The following is a 16,047-nucleotide window of genomic DNA, read 5'->3' on the forward strand; positions in this document are numbered from 1 at the left end:
TCTTATATTGCTGTGTTGAACCGTAACCCATCCTCTTTTTAAAAACATTTTTTTAAAAATATTGAAACAGTTTCAAACTTACAAAAAATGTTGCAGTGACCAATTTTTATATGAATTTCTTTCTGGACTTAGAAGTTCCAAGATCATTCAGATATGGTAAATTTGAAACCCTATCAGTAGGAACACGAATCATGATTATAAATTCTCTTGGGAGACCTTTCTCTCCATCCTTTTCAGAGCTTATTCCATGATAGAAAATCTTCCTTGTCATCTTGCTGTGCCGAGGATTGACTTTTCGCTGAGGGTACAGAACTTCCCAGATCTTTTTATGGGAGGAGGGCATGAGGAGGGGCTCATAGTTTCTAATTTCTGCTTGCACCAAGGGCCCAAATTCTTATCTCCAGCTACCATATGAGTTTAAAGCTACCTTCCTTATCCAACCCCCTTCCCACTCAAGATAGGATCATACTGTGTGCTCAGAGTTCCAGTGTTCAGTTCTTTCTTTATTTCTGGCACCTAAGTATTTCGCTGTCTTTTTTTGTAAACTCAAATATGTATTAAAATACTTTTTTTCACTCTACGTAGCATTACTAGGTGTTTGTAATGGAAGAGCTTTCATGTTATCTAGTCTGCCTGTATTAGTTAGGAATTGATTGTGTTCAGCTTAAGTTACAGAAACCTGGGTACAGTGACTTACCAAAATAGGGATTCATTTTTTCACCTGCTAAGAAGTTCAGAGGTTGGCAGCTTTCTATGTTTCTGTTTTGCTATTTGTAGCATGTAGCTTTCATCCCCATATCTCAGGATGGTTCCTATACTTCTAGGCATCACATATGTCTTAAAGGCAGAAAAAAGATGAAAGGTGAAATCAAAAGGTACTTGCAACTGAGTCTGCTTTCTCTTTTTTTTTTTTTAATCAAGAAAATAGCTTTTTCATAAGCCCCACTTAGTAAACTTTTATTTGCATCTCTTTGACCAGATGTGGGTCATTTGATTCCTTCTAAAAGCAATAGAGTTTGGTAAATGCAGTGTGCGCTGTTGAAAAATACCCATTTATTTTTTTAACAAGGTACATTGTCATGCTGAACAAGACGGGGATACTGTTAGCAAAGAAGAAATGGAGAAGAGTTATAGGACAAGCAACTATCAATATCTGCCATGCTTCTGTGCGGCAAGAACTGAAAGTCTCCTGTGTTCTTTCTGCTGCACTGCAACTTCCTTTCAGTTTTTAGACTGAACAGGGTAGGCAACATAACTCGCAGGGCAGAGTACAAACTGGAAGTATGGAACCCCTTGTTCAAGAAATAGGAGAAAAGTGCCAAAGGTGCAAAAGTAGAAAACTTTTTCCTTTCTTCCATGGTCTCTCAACTTTCATAGTGTTTTTAATTTGCTACTTAATGTCATTCTAAGCAAAAAATAAAAATTTAGATTATTAGCATGAATTTTACCTTGCATCTTCATATTGTAAATGCCAGTTTTAAAACGCAAATATAGGGCTTCCCTGGTGGTGCAGTGGTTGAAAATCTGCCTGCCAATGCAGGGGACACGGGTTCGAGCCCTGGTCTGGGAAGATCCCACATGCCGCGGAGCAACTAGGTCCGTGAGCCACAACTACTGAGCCTGCGTGTCTGGAGCCTGTGCTCTGCAACAAGAGAGGCCGCGATAGTGAGAGGCCCGTGCACCGCGATGAAGAGTGGCCCCCACTTGCCGCAACTAGAGAAAGCCCTCGCACAGAAACGAAGACCCAACACAGCCATAAATAAATAAATAAATAGAGGATTAACCAAGATGGCGGAGTAGGAGGACGTGCTCTCACTCCCTCTTGCGAGAGCACCAGAATCACAACTGGCTGCTGGACAATCATTGACAGGAAGACCCTGGACTTCACCAAGGAGGATACCCCACATCCAAGGACAGAGGAGAAGCCACAGTGAGATGGTAGGAGGGGCGCAATCAGAGTAAAATCAAATCCCATAACTGCTGGGTGGGTGACTCACAGACTGGTGAACACTTATACCACAGAAGTCCACCCACTGGAGTGAAGGTTCTGAGCCCCACGTCAGGCTTCCCAACCTGGGGGTCCGGCTACGGGAGGAGGAATTCCTAGAGAATCAGACTTTGAAGCCTAGTGGGAATTGATTGCAGGACTTTGACAGGACTGGGGGAAACAGAGACCCCACTCTTGGAGGGCACACACAAAGTAATGTGTGCATCGGAACCCAGGGGAAGGAGCAGTGACCCTGGGGGAGACTGAACCAGACCTACCTGCTGGTGTTGGGGGGGTCTCCTGCAGAGGCGGGTGGTGGCTCTGTTTCACCGTGGGAATAAGGACACTGGCAGCGGAGGTTCTGGGAAGTGCTCCTTGGCGTGAGCCCTCCCAGAGTCTGCCATTAACCCCACCAAAGAGCACGGGTAGGCTCCAGTGTTGGGTTGCCTCAGGCAAAACAGCCAACAGGGAGGGAACCCAGCCCACCCATCAACAGTCAAGTGGATTAAGGTTTTACTGAGCTCTGACGCCACAGCAACAGGGACGGAACCCAGCCCCACCCATCAACAGTCAAGTGGATTAAGGTTTTACTGAGCTCTGACCGCCACAGCAACAGTCAGCTCTACCCACCACCAGAGCCTCCCATCAAGCCTCTTAGATAGCCTCAACCACCAGAGGGCAGACAGCAGAAGCAAGAAAAACTACAATCCTGCAGCCTGTGGACCAAAAACCACAGTTACAGAAAGATAGAGAAGATGAAAAGGCAGAGGGCTATGTACCAGATGAAGGAACAAGATAAAACCCCAGAAAAACAACTAAATGAAGTGGAGATAGGCAACCTTCCAGAAAAAGAATTCAGAATAATGATAGTGAAGATGATCCAGGACCTCGGAATAAGAATGGAGGCAAAGATTGAGAAGATGCAAGAAATGATTAACAAAGACCTAGAAGAATTAAAGAACAAACAAACAGAGATGACCAATACAATAACTGAAATGAAAACTACACTAGAAGGAATCAATAGCAGAATAACTGAGGCAGAAGAACGGATAAGTGACCTGGAAGACAGAATGGTGGAATTCACTGCTGCAGAACAGACTAAAGAAAAAAGAATGAAAAGAAATGAAGACAGCCTAAGAGACCTCTGGGACAACATTAAACGCAACAACATTCGCATTATAGGGGTCCCAGAAGGAGAAGAGAGAGAGAAAGGACCCGAGAAAATATTTGAAGAGCTTATAGTCGAAAACCTCCCTAACATGGGAAAGGAAATAGCCACCCAAGTCCAGGAAGCACAGAGAGTCCCATACAGAATAAACCCAAGGAGAAACACGCCGAGACACATAGTAATCAAAGTGGCAAAAATTAAAGACAACGAAAAATTATTGAAAGCAGCAAGGGAAAAATGACACATAACATACAAGGGAACTCCCATAAGGTTAACAGCTGATTTCTCAGCAGAAACTCTACAAGCCAGAAGGGAGTGGCATGATATACTTAAAGTGATGAAAGGGAAGAACCTACAACCAAGATTACTCTACCCAGCAAGGATCTCATTTAGATTTGATGGAGAAATCAAAAGCTTTACAGACAAGCAAAAGCTAAGAGAATTCAGCACCACCAAACCAGCTCTACAACAAATGCTAAAGGAACTTCTCTAAGTGGGAAACACAAGAGAAGTAAAGCACCTACAAAAACAAACCCAAAACAATTAAGAAAATGGTCATAGGAACATACATATCGATAATTACCTTAAATGTGAATGGATTAAATGCCCCAACCAAAAGACATAGACTGGCTGAATGGATACAAAAACAAGACCCGTATATATGCTGTCTACAAGAGACCCACTTTAGACCTAGGGACACATACAGACTGAAAGTGAGGGGATGGAAAAAGATATTCCATGCAAATGGAAATCAAAAGAAAGCTGGAGTAGCTATACTCATATCAGATAAAATAGACTTTAAAATAAAGAATGTTACAAGAGACAAGGAAGGACACTACATAATGATCCAGGGATCAATCCAAGAAGAAGATATAACAATTATAAATATATATGCACCCAACATAGGAGCACCTCAATACATAAGGCAACTGCTAACAGCTATAAAAGAGGAAATCGACAGTAACACATTAATAGTGGGGGACTTTAACACCTCACTTACACCAATGGACAGATCATCCAAAATGAAAATAAATAAGGAAACAGAAGCTTTAAATGACACAATAGACCAGATAGATTTAATTGACATTTATAGGACATTCCATCCAAAAACAACAGATTACACTTTCTTCTCAAGTGCGCACGGAACATTCTCCAGGATAGATCACATCTTGGGTCACAAATCAAGCCTCAGTAAATTTAAGAAAATTGAAATCATATCAAGCATCTTTTCTGACCACAACGCTATGAGATTAGAAATGAATTACAGGGAAAAAAACGTAAAAAAGACAAACACATGGAGGCTAAACAATACGTTACTAAATAACCAAGAGATCACTGAAGAAATCAAAGAGGAAATCAAAAAATACCTAGAGACAAATGACAATGAAAACACGACAACCCAAAACCTATGGGATGCAGCAAAAGCAGTTCTAAGAGGGAAGTTTATAGCTATACAAGCCTACCTAAAGAAACAACTCAAGTAAACAATCTAACCTTACACCTAAAGAAACTAGAGAAAGAAGAACAAACAAAACCCAAAGTTAGCAGAAGGAAAGAAATAATAAAGATCAGAGCAGAAATAAATGAAATAGAAACAAAGAAAACAATAGCAAAGATCAATAAAACTAAAAGTTGGTTCTTTGAGAAGATAAACAAAATTGATAAGCCATTAGCCAGACTCATCAAGAAAAAGAGGGAGAGGACTCAAATCAATAAAATCAGAAATGAAAAAGGAGAAGTTACAACAGACACCGCAGAAATACAAAGCATCCTAAGAGACTACTACAAGCAACTTTATGCCAATAAAATGGACAACCTGGAAGAAATGGACAAATTCTTAGAAAGGTATAACCTTCCAAGACTGAACCAGGAAGAAACAGAAAATATGAACAGACCAATCACAAGTAATGAAATTGAAACTGTGATTAAAAATCTTCCAACAAACAAAAGTCCAGGACCAGATGTCTTCACAGGTGAATTCTATCAAACATTTAGAGAAGAGCTAACACCCATCCTTCTCAAACTCTTCCAAAAAATTTGCAGAGGAAGGAACACTCCCAAACTCATTCTATGAGGCCACCATCACCCTGATACCAAAACCAGACAAAGACACTACAAAAAAAGAAAATTACAGACCAATATCACTGATGAATATAGATGCAAAAATCCTCAACAAAATACTAGCAAACAGAATCCAACAACACATTAAAAGGATCATACACCACCATCAAGTGGGATTTATCCCAGGGATGCAAGGATTCTTCAATATACGCAAATCAATCAATGTGATACACCATATTAACAAATTGAAGAATAAAAACCATATGATCATCTCAATAGATGCAGAAAAAGCTTTTGACAAAATTCAACACCCATTTCTGATAAAAACTCTCCAGAAAGTGGGCATAGAGGGAACCTACCTCAACATAATAAAGGCCATCTATGACAAACCCACAGCAAACATCATTCTCAATGGTGAAAAACTGAAAGCATTTCCTCTAAGATCAGGAACGAGACAAAGATGTCCACTCTCACCACTATTATTCAACATAGTTCTGGAAGTCCTAGCCACGGCAATCAGAGAAGAAAAAGAAATAAAAGGAATCCAAATTGGAAAAGAAGAAGTAAAACTGTCACTGTTTGCGGATGACATGATACTATACATAGAGAATCCTAAAACTGCCACCAGAAAACTGCTAGAGCTAATCAATGAATATGGTAAAGTTGCAGGATACAAAATTAATGCACAGAAATCTCTGGCATTCCTATACACTAATGATGAAAAATCTGAAAGAGAAATTAAGGAAACACTCCCATTTACCATTGCAACAAAAAGAATAAAATACCTAGGAATAAAGCTACCTAGGGAGACAAAAGACCTGTATGCAGAAAACTATAAGACACTGATGAAAGAAATTAAAGATGATACCAACAGATGGAGAGATATACCATGTTCTTGGATTGGAAGAATCAACATTGTGAAAATGAGTATACTACCCAAAGCAATCTACAGATTCAATGCAATCCCTATCAAATTACCAATGGCATTTTTTACGGAGCTAGAACAAATCATCTTAAAATTTGTATGGAGACACAAAAGACCCCGAATAGCCAAAGCAGTCTTGAGGGAAAAAAATGGAGCTGGAGGAATCAGACTCCCTGACTTCAGACTATACTACAAAGCTACAGTAATCAAGACAATATGGTACTGGCACAAAAACAGAAACATAGATCAATGGAACAAGATAGAAAGCCCAGAGATTAACCCACACACCTATGGTCAACTAATCTATGACAAAGGAGGCAAAGATATACAATGGAGAAAAGACAGTCTCTTCAATAAGTGGTGCTGGGAAAACTGGACAGCTACATGTAAAAGAATGAAATTAGAATACTCCCTAACACCATACACAAAAATAAACTCAAAATGGATTAGAGACCTAAATATAAGACTGGACACTATAAAACTCTTAGAGGAAAACATAGGAAGAACACTCTTTGACATAAATCACAGCAAGATCTTTTTTGATCCACCTCCTAGAGTAATGGAAATAAAAACAAAAATAAACAAGTGGGACCTAATGAAACTTCAAAGCTTTTGCACAGCAAAGGAAACCATAAACAAGACGAAAAGACAACCCTCAGAATGGGAGAAAATATTTGCAAATGAATCAACGGACAAAGGATTAATCTCCAAAATATATAAACAGCTCATTCAGCTCAATATTAAAGAAACAAACACCCCAATCCAAAAATGGGCAGAAGACCTAAATAGACATTTCTCCAAAGAAGACATACAGACGGCCACGAAGCACATGAAAAGATGCTCAACATCACTAATTATTAGAGAAATGCAAATCAAAACTACAATGAGGTATCACCTCACTCCTGTTAGAATGGGCATCATCAGAAAATCTACAAACAACAAATGCTGGAGAGGGTGTGGAGAAAAGGGAACCCTCTTGCACTGCTGGTGGGAATGTAAATTGATACAGCCACTATGGAGAACAATATGGAGGTTCCTTAAAAAACTAAAAATAGAATTACCATATGATCCAGCAATCCCACTACTTGGCATATACCCAGAGAAAACCATAATTCAAAAAGACACATGCACCCGAATGTTCATTGCAGCACTATTTACAATAGCCAGGTCATGGAAGCAACCTAAATGCCCATCAACAGACGAATGGATAAAGAAGTTGTGGTACATATATACAATGGAATATTACTCAGCCATAAAAAGGAACGAAATTGAGTCATTTGTTGAGATGTGGATGGATCTAGAGACTGTCATACAGAGTGAAGTAAGTCAGAAAGAGAAAAACAAATATCGTATATTAATGCATGTATGTGGAACCTAGAAAAATGGTACAGATGAGCCAGTTTGCAGGGCAGAAGTTGAGACACAGATGTAGAGAATGGACATATGGACACCAAGGGGGGAAAACTGCGGTGGGGTGGGGATGGTGGTGTGCTGAATTGGGTGATTGGGATTGACATGTATACCCTGATGTGTATAAAATTGATGCCTAATAAGAACCTGCAGTATAAAAAAACAAACAAAACAACTAATACTAAAAAAATAAATAAATAAATAAATAAATAAATAAAAATAAGCTTCCATTTAAAATAAATAAATAAATTAAAAAATAAAACGCAAATATAAGACCATTTAACATGTATGCATAATCATTGAAATTACACAATTTGTAATTCTTAGTGTGTCTGTACATTTCTATTTCATTCTTACCAAAGTAGTAGAAATGCTGCACAAATCTAAGTCAGTTTTTAAAATTTCATTTCTTGGTATATGCACATTCTACCAATATTCTGTACCTTTGGCTTAATGATGAATAAGGAAGGACTGAAAGGAAGATGAACTATAGATTGCCCTTTCCTTCTCTCATCATTTTCAGTGTCAGTGGTTGGAAGCTTCCATATAAAGTTACCTTATTCTCTCATTGGTCTGCTGGAATTCTTTATTCATAAAGTGTTGTTAACACTATGTGAATGTGGCAGCAAGGACTGGCAGTGAATATGTGTATCTGAAAGTGCTGATATGGAAAGATTTCTAAGATATAATAATAAAAAAAACATGTGGAACAGTGTGTGAGTCTTTGTGTAAATAAAAAATGAATGTGTTTGTTATGTATATATAAGTACTTTGTATATGCAATAATTTTAAGAAACTTTTTTTCAGTGGTTATCTTTGGGGAAAAAGTACAGTGGAGTAAGGAGTGGGAAGGGTTGAAGGCTTTCACTTTTCATTTTGTATCTTTCTTTACCGCTTGGATTTTCAGTCTGTGTGTGTCTGTTTGCTTGTGTGTGTGTGTGTGTGTGTGTGTGTGTGTGTGTGTGTGTATACACACTTATATATAACATTTCTTTCATATTTTAATCTTTTAATTTTAGAGTAGCAGTTTTATTGATTTAATAAATATGATGCATGCTCATTAAAAATATTCAAATGGCAAAGCAACGGACAAGGAAGAAAGTAACCAGCAACCCAGAACCACCACCCAGAAATAGCCAGTGTAAACATTTGGTGAAAATCTCTTTCTATATAAATACAGATGAAGAATGAGTGAGAGAGACACAGAAGGAAAGAGAAAAAAGAGAAAGGGACAGTTATAAAAGGTATTAAGTTTACTTGAATTTTACAGAAACAAAAAACTGGAATGAAAAGCTAAACTTCATTATTTCTTTTCTGCAAGAGGTATTAGATCCTAAAGGACCCCTCTTGGAGTCATTGGAATCTTTTTTTTTTTTTTTTTTTTTTATTTATTTTTATTTTTGGCTGTGTTGGGTCTTCGTTTCTGTGCGAGGGCTTTCTCTAGTTGCGGCAAGCGGGGGCCACTCTTCATCGCGGTGCACGGGCCTCTCACTATCACGGCCTCTCTTGTTGCAGAGCACAGGCTCCAGACGCGCAGGCTCAGTAGTTGTGGCTCACGGACCTAGTTGCTCCGCGGCATGTGGGATCTTCCCAGACCAGGGCTCGAACCCGTGTCCCCTGCATTGGCAGGCAGATTCTCAACCACTGCGCCACCAGGGAAGCCCTGGAATCTTTTTTGTATGAGTTTTTTTTTCCCCCCTCCTTTGACTACTGGTTTCAATCTTAGACATTGTCTATTAACTTATTATATGAAAGATGAGATAATGAGAACTCATATTTTTTTACCTGTCCTTTGTCTCCCTACAAACTTATACTGCTTTTATTATTTCTAATTTTCAGTAGAGAATTAAACAGAGAGTCAGGATTAATGTTCAGTGTCACTAGAGGATGTAGGAAAACAAGCACTCTCATATACTGTTGAAGGAAGTTATACATTGATAAAGACGTTTAGGATGATAATTATTTATCAACATATAAAATGTATAAGGTCTTTGACCCAGCAATTCTACCTGTAGGAATCTATCCAAAGACATATTTGTACAGAGATAAGTATACAAAGATATTTTTGTAACACTGTTTTAATACTAAAAAATTGGAAACAACTTAAATATTAATCAGTAAGGAAATAGTTTTATGACTTATAGTGCATTCATAATTTGGAATACTATACACTTGTTAAAAGAATGATGGAGATAAATATATACTAAAATGGAAAAAAATGTCTCAATTATGTTGTTAAGAGAAAAAAAGCAAGTCATATATTATACCTCCAGTGTGATTCCATTTATTATAAAAGAATATATATATTTGTACATAAGCATAAAATTTACATACCCACATTGGTACAGAATGGTACACATAGAGAAAGAGACAAAGAGGAAGAGACTGGGTGGATAAAGAGGAACTTTAACATTTAACTGTATATACTTAAAAACTGCTTTAGTGTTTTACAATAGGAATGTATATGTTGTATAAAAGATAGGGAGGGAGGAAAAAAAAGAAAAAAATAACTAGTTTCTTCTCAAAAATTTAATATGTGAGAGTAAGGTACCTAATTAATTTTGTCTAGTAATTCATATTTAAGGATTAATATGATAATTAAATCTGCATTATATTTCAAGTGAAAAAAACAAACCAGCTTCTGACACAATCCATATGGCTTGCCATAGATATTGGCCAAAAAGTCAAAACTTTCCCTCACCTCAAAATGACATAATTTCTCTCCTGTTATGCGTAGGATCTTGGAATAATTTAATTTGCCACCTTCTTTGTTCCTGAGTAAAAGTGCTAGGTTAACAGCAATGTTATTCTCTTTCAAAGTGTTTCTAGAAATATCTTGGTCTTTATGCCCAAGTTTTCACTGGAAGAACTGAATACTCATTCCACTCATTCTGCTTGATTATACTTTTGTTCTATACTTTAGTTAATGATACTACTTTGTGACTTGAGATGAAGACTGAAAGAAAGAGTAAAATAACAGGTTGACCCACATTGTTGTAATTTAGGTTAATATGACTCTTACTAGCAGTAAGCTTCCTATACTGAAAGGTACATATCAGTTATTCACTGATGCTTTGAAGTATGGGAATAAGGAGACAATATCATCAAATTCAGTGGTGTAAGTTTAAACTCTTAAGTTCCCAAGGAAAATTTCAAAAGACCCACTTACCTGTTGCTTACCAATCAGATCAACTAACAGACACCTATTATGAGCAATCCCTTTGGTAAATTCAATACAGGACACCAACCAATATAAGATTGCCCCTTCTATCAAAGGACAGTCACACATAAGATTTTATGGAAAGTCAAATCTAAGAAAGTCTAGTTTTGAATGCATTCTAGTGGTTGTGCTGGAGTTAAGGATATCCAGAAGTCTTACTCAGAAGCACAAAATGTGATCCTTGTGCTCCGAGGGCATATAATCTAGTTTTGTTCACATGCAAAGAAAACCTACACTGTGAGGTTGTGTGATGCCAAGTATTAATTGAACAGAACAGATAAGTGTTATAGAAAGTCACAGAAAGGACACATTATTACTCTACTACACATAGAGTAGTCAGGTAAACCCTACAGCATGAGACAGGAGACATCTAATAATGTTTAGAAGGCAGTTGGAAATATGTAACTAAAGCTTGGGAAAGAACACCAGGTTAAAGGTACAATTGTTTGAGTATTTGCGTAGATGTGATAGATAAGATTTCCATCAGGAGATATACAGTGAGAAGGAAAGGAAGGTTAAAGCTTGAGGAAAAGAGTAAGACACTGTGAAAATAAGAAAAGACAGATTTAAAAAAATAATAGAACATTTGGAAATTTAAAATACAGTCATTAAAATAAAAATCTTACTGACTGATTAATAGCTTATTAGATGCAGATGAAGAAATATTAGTAAATGAAGATAGTTCTGAGGAAATTATACAGAAAGGCAGCATGAAGAAATAGGGAATGAAAAGTATGAATTAAGAAAAATGAGGATAGGGTGAGAAAGTTCAATATATTATCCAATAAGATTTCCAGAAAGCAGGATAAGAAAGAAGGAGAGAGACAAATTTGATGAGATAATGGTTGATAATTTCAAAACTTTGAAAGAATTGATGAAATAATGTCTCAAGGTCAATAATCAGAAGTCTCAAGCAAAATAAAAGGAAGTATACTCTAGGCACATTGTAGCAAATTGGAATACTGCAAAAAGAAAGATAAAATCTAGAAAGGAATCAGATATAAAAGATAGGTTACTTGTAAAGAAATAACTATTGGATTAGCAATAGAGTAGCAACAGATTTCTCAAGAACAACAGTGGAAGCCAGAAGTTAATTAAACAGTATCTTCAAGGAGCTGAGGAAAACCCAATAAACTTAGAATTTAGTACACAACAAAAGTATCACTTAATAGTTCCAAATAATGACACTTTTCAGACAAAGATTGAGAAAATTTACTTCTCACAGATTGTCATTGAAAGACTAAAATATCCACATTAATTCTGTACATTGTTTAAAGATATATTCATATGTCTTACATATGTATCATATACAGTACATGTAAGTGGTAAAATTATAAAAACAAGCATTTATGGGGATATATGTATACGTATAGCTGATTCACTTTGTTATACAGCAGAAACTAACACAACATTGTAAAGCAATTATACTCCAATAAAGATGATAAAAAAAATAAATGAAAAATAAGGAAAAATAATAATAAAAAAAAATAAAAACAAGCATGGGAATGAAAAAACACCTAATTCAAAATAGTGTTTATCTGTGAGAGGAGAGAAGAGAATTGAATTAGAGCTTCATTTGTATTTTTTAAGCTAGTTATACAGGCATTCATTCTATTTTTTAAGGCATTTTTTGGTCTACTTGAAATATATTTAAAAAGGGAGTAGGGAGTTTTAAGAAAAGGAATGATCTACAATATCAAATATTGCATGAGAAAATGAGGACAGGAAATTCCACAGATTTGGATACTTAAAGCCCACTGAATATGCTCCAGAGAATTGTTTTCCTAGAGAAGGGAGAATGAAAACGTCCATTCCAGTCTGCCTACATGTGTTCCTATCATTTCTCCCCTCCTGTTATAGTAAAAGAGATGTCCCTCTGCCCATCAAATATCAGTCCTTTCCCTGTGTGTTCTGGATCCTACCTCTCCCACCTTTTTAGGGTCCATATATTTACCCCTTTCTTTCCTATATTTTCATTTTCTCCCTTTCTACAAGTTCCTTTCCAATATTTAAACATGCTTAAGTCTCTCCTTTTTTTAAACTCCTCTTCCCCCTGATTGCTGCGAAACCAAATACTGCCTCTTTTCACTCTCACAATCCTATTCCGACCACTGCTTTTTTTTATCTCCTTCCCATGTCAAACATCTTAAAAGAATTATCTCCAATTAGTGTCTCAATGTCTGTACCTCCCGTTTACCTCTGAAACCACTCTAATGTAGCTCCTCTTCCGACCCCCATTCCACAAAAATTATTCTCCTTAAGGTCACCAGTGATTTCTCTGTCTTGACCTCTTACCATTACTTATTCCGCACTATTTCCTTCTTATCCATCATCATCATAAATGCAGTATTTATTGAGCATTTACCATATGCCAGACACTGTTTTAAGCACTTTATGTGTATTGTTTCCTTCTTGAAACCTCTCTTCCTTTGGCTTCTATGACATAACACCCCTCTGATATTCCTTCTACTTCTCAAGTGGATACTCTTTGGTTTCTTTGCTCATCCTCGTCTCTTCATCTTTAATAGATGAAGTTCCTCAAGTCATCATCCTTATTCCTCTATTCTTCTCACTTTATACCACAGATACTGCTTCCACTCATATATGTTTATATATACACAGATGACTTTCAATTTTATTTTCATTTCATCCACTAGTATTTCAGCATGTAATTCTTTAAAAGATAAGAACTCTTTTTTTTTTTTTTTTGGTTAAACGTAACCACAATACCAGTATCATACCCAAAACAAAATTAATAATAATTCCTTAATATTGGCAAATACTGGGTCAGTGGCAACTTTCCAGTTGTCTCATAAATATTATAAAATTCAGGTTCTAATCAAGTTACTCACTTGATTGCAAACCTTTAGTGGTTTCTCAATATTCTTAGAATAAAGAACAAAATCTATAACCTGTCCTACAGATCTTGCACAATTTTTCCTTGTTTATCTAGTCAGGCAGACCAATAGAATTGAATCTAGAGACCTAAAATGTTATTTCACATCTATTATCTTGAGTTGACATCTAATTGATAATAATAAGTCAAAAAAAGGAACTGAAACACTCATGGTGAAATTTTTGTCTTTTGGAGTTTGTTTTGACCAAAACCAGGGAGTTGAGAAATACTGATTAGAGAAATGATGCAGGCCTGGCTCAGCTAAGGTAGAGATGCTAATGGAAGGGTCCTGATAGACATTACCCTTGGACAGCCTGCCACATATGCTACACAGCAAACTCTCAGGGTTTGGGGAAAATCCAATACAATTTAAATTGTTTTCTTTGTTATCCCTGGACAACCTTCACAAGGACAGACTGCCTAGATGGACCTCTTTGCTGTCAGCTAATTAGTTTACCACTGAAGATGTGCAAACACAACTCAGTCTTCTGAGACTGTCTGCAGTTTTTTCCTCATAAGTACAGTTTTTGCCCTTGTTCCTGGATAGCAGTCTAATGACTGTCTCCCTGTATGTTAAAAATTTTGTTTGTAGGTAAATAACTAAATGTCTCTGAGTTGTTCTTTGATAATAAAAACTTAGTTGTACTCTCAAATTTGTTCTTTCTCCACTCTTTCTCACCTTAATACCTCCACCAGCTCAGTTTTTCAAGATGGAAATCTGGGAATATATTCAATGCTTTCTTGTCCCTCATGCCTGGTTCCTTCCCAATATCCAATTCATCACCAAGATCTAAATCTGCTTTCACAATACATCTTGACAGCAACCACTATAGTCTGAGCCCAAACCATGTATTGTTTGGGCTATTGAAATACTCTTCTAATTGGCCCTAATTGCTTTCCCTACATTCACATTCATCTCCTTCCATTTCATTTCCCCAGGGAGTCAGAATGTTCTTTTAAAACCATATATCTTATCACATATCTTTCCCTGTTTAAATACTTCAAATGGCTTCTATGATACCTATGATAAAATGATAAATCCTGAATTCGTAACATGGCCTATTCTTTCACAAGGCCCTGCTTGATCTGGCCCCCATATATGCCTGTCTAATCTAATCTGGTACTGTTGTCTCCCTTACAAGTATAGCTACACTGACCTTCTTTCAATTCTTTTGGCACCAAACCTTTTCCCACCTCAGGACCTGCACTCATGCTGTCCCTCTGTCTTAAATTTGTGATGGGGATATGTGAACCAACTTCTAAAGAATAAGAAGATGTCAGCCTAACCTAAAAAATTAATTGCTGTGAACCTCAAGTACTGTGCTTAACTCCAGTGTTCAGTTGAGCTGTTAGATGATTCCCATATTTTTAAAGAATAAGAAGTTGTTTCACAAATCACTTCCTCAGAGGGTTAAGGATTCTCTTCTAATGTCCTTCATAGCTCTAAACACAATTTATAATTTTATTAATTTATATAATTGTCTGATAACTCATCCCTATTAGTCTGTGAACTCTAAAAGGAAAGAGATTGTATCCACTTTTTAAAAATTCTGTATAATAATTGTCTAGCATATAGCAGATACCAAATACTTACTTTGAACAAATGAGTGAGTGAGATGTTGGGGGAAGCATTTTAGTTCAGTGCCTGGCAGACAATACTCAACTTGATTTTCCTTTTTCATTTTAAACATTTACATTAGATTTTGGTCTTTTATTTAATGGAATGTTGCTAGGTTTTTTAAAAAGAAAGTATGTATTTTAAATCTTTCAGATGGCTACAGATGTCCACTAGATGTCAGCCTAACTGAAAAAATTAATTGCTATGAACTTCAAGTATTGTGCATGATTCCGGTGTTCCGTTGAGCTGTTAGATGATTCCCATATTTTTAATTAAATGAAGAGATAATGTTTTTGTAAATACCTTTGAATTTGAGATTGTGGATGCTCCATGATTGTATACTGAGTACTGAGAATATAATTCTCTTGTGTTGTAAAAGGCTATAGCGATCTTGGATTCTTTGTCAAAGAACTCTATTAATAGTAAAATATTTATGCGATATAATAATGTAATAAAATCTGCTAATATTTATTTGGCATCAACTACATGCCAGACACTTTGCTAAATGCTTAAATGTTTTATCTCATTTAATCTCAATTGATTTCTAAATTAGGACAGTAACTAAAACTATCTCAAATGATTAAAGAATCCTGTGAGATAAATAGTATTACTAACACCACTCAAAAACTGGAGTTTAAAGAGGTTAAGTAGCTGTTCTTAAAAACTCCAAAAGAGAGAGCATAACATATCATAATTACTTATTTATTAAAAATAAACACTTATTTATAAAAAATAAAGATTAAAAAAAACTCTTCGGTCAAG

General features: G+C 36.3%; 1 long non-coding RNA gene across 3 annotated transcripts in view; it reads left to right on the top strand.

The window, feature by feature from the left end:
- LOC309604795 overlaps nt 1-16,047 on the top strand; it is a 184,717-nt gene that overhangs the window by 27,123 nt on the left and 141,547 nt on the right. The gene's annotated exons all lie outside the window — the stretch shown is intronic.

The sequence above is a fragment of the Balaenoptera borealis genome (genome assembly GCF_965194805.1).
Source record: "Balaenoptera borealis genome assembly, chromosome: 1".
Taxonomy (NCBI): domain Eukaryota; kingdom Metazoa; phylum Chordata; class Mammalia; order Artiodactyla; family Balaenopteridae; genus Balaenoptera; species Balaenoptera borealis.